The 2,048-nt window shown below is 38.3% G+C and overlaps 1 pseudogene; it reads left to right on the top strand.

Annotated features, from left to right (window-relative positions):
* Positions 1–2,048, top strand: part of LOC122074491 — a 52,797-nt pseudogene that overhangs the window by 26,474 nt on the left and 24,275 nt on the right.

The raw sequence follows: 2,048 nt of genomic DNA, 5'->3' as shown, positions 1-2,048 counted from the left end.
AACAAGATGTCAAAACAGTGAACATGACTCAGAATTTGTACTCAAGAGGCAAAAAATTCAATTGCTGGTCAAGGAATATACTTCGTAGGACTGCTTCTTGGGGTAGGGAAGGGAGCTAGTGTCACGTTGATGTGAGACACGAAGGGGGACCACGAGAGGATGGAGTAGATTGGAGGGACAGAGATGGGTGCTGATCTGGGGCAGGGAGATCAACCCAGGGTTGGGATTAGGGGCGGGGGAATAAGGGGAGAGGAATTTTTGGGGGGGGGGGGTTAGAGGATCCCCGTTTTGATGGTAAGAAAGTGATGACATTTTCTTTTAGTTTTCTCTGACCATTTCTCATGAAGAAAGGCAGGGGACAATTATTCCCTGATCAGGAGAGGTTATGGGAGATTGTCTATCTCGTATCTAATTTCTCCTAGACAAACCATAATTCATTGAATGTTCGCACAATCTACTTGAGAGAGACAGAGAGAGAGAGGTCCATTTTTGGCCTCTCAATGCATCTGTTTGGCAACCAATAATATATTTACCTTTATGTTACTTTCTCATTATACCTACTGATAGCTCTTAATGCTATATCTACATATGTAAGGTATGCTTTTCTTTGATTTTTTGAACTGACATCCATTTGGCTTACAATTTTCAAGTTCTTTCTTCTTATACAGCTGATGGGCATTGCACCAATGCTACTGTTTTACAGTTACCTGGTGTTTTGGATGATTTATTTGCATACAATGGTCCACTTTGTGCTGTTTTCACAGAAGAAGCAGTGTCACTTTACCTTTGGGCTCCTATTGCTCAAGTATTACTATCTTCTGAAATTCATATAGTCCACTTATCACTTCTGTTAGCTCTCCCTTGCAACCTCCCAATCCCCAACAAATAAAAGTCATATGTTTTTTATCCTTTGTTCATGAGACCAAGTAGTACGTACTTGCATCTATAGTGGTCCATCAGATGGCAATCCTTGGAGAGTGTCCCGCTTGAGGAGGTCGATGGTGTTTGGAGTGTGAATGGCCAAGAACTTGGGAAGGCTGTTACTATGTCTATGAAGTCTCCATCTATCATCCTAGCACCTTGCAAATTGAAATGTGCAAAACAAATGATCCATATGCAAGAGGTTATGGTAGTAATTTTATTCTACCAAAACTTCTTCCAAAAATAGCTTAGGTGTTGCTCAAGTTTAAGGCATATTATCTATCTTCACATGCCTCTATGTAATTGCATGCATGCATGCATATCTCTACGTTTGTAATGTGTTTGTACTCTCATTGAACTGGAGTTGATTGTACTTGCATATGAATATTTCATATTATGTTGATCTTTTCATCCTTTTAGACTAGGATCTCATTGAATGGCATGAGGTCATTGTTTGTCAATCTTGATTGTGATAACTTAAAACTAGAGTCATTGTTGGTCAATCTTGATTGTGATAACTTAAAACTAGAGGGGTGGGATGGATTGGCAGATGAGAAACCTGCACTTTCTTCTTTTTCTGATATCAGTATTTATGAGTTGCACATAAGAGATTTCAGGTTAATCTTTTACCCCTTGTTGTTTATTATTTATTTATTTTTTCTTTATCTTCTGTATGTAGTATGTCTGATATACTATAGTGTTTAACGTACTAACAAACTTCTGCAAATTGTTCAATACTCATAATCTATTTTACCTACATTTTAGATGTTGAAGATAGTTTTGTGTAAAGGTAGAAACATAGCTACCATGGTTGCCTTTCCAATTAAGTTATGGGCTTGGGAGTGGCGAACATTGCTGCTTGCTCTAACTTTTCTTACCCTATTCCGAACCCTGCTCAGGATACTTTTGTTGATTAATGTTCTCAAAGCCTAAAACCTGATTTTAATGTTGATCCTTTTGATTGCATTCACTTGAAGATTACTTTTAGCTTGCTATTCCTATTTATATGCACTGTTGCAACTGCAGTGTCAGCTATCAGACTGTGAGACCTGATTTCTGCGGTGGTTATCTTGCTTTCACCTCTCAGGTAGTGTTTGTTCTTTAAGTTCCTGAGTTAACCATAAATT

Source organism: Macadamia integrifolia, chromosome 3 (genome assembly GCF_013358625.1).
Source record: "Macadamia integrifolia cultivar HAES 741 chromosome 3, SCU_Mint_v3, whole genome shotgun sequence".
Classification (NCBI taxonomy): Eukaryota; Viridiplantae; Streptophyta; class Magnoliopsida; order Proteales; family Proteaceae; genus Macadamia; species Macadamia integrifolia.
The sequence above is the reverse complement of the archived record's forward strand: the minus strand, read 5'-3'. Positions and strand labels throughout refer to the sequence as shown.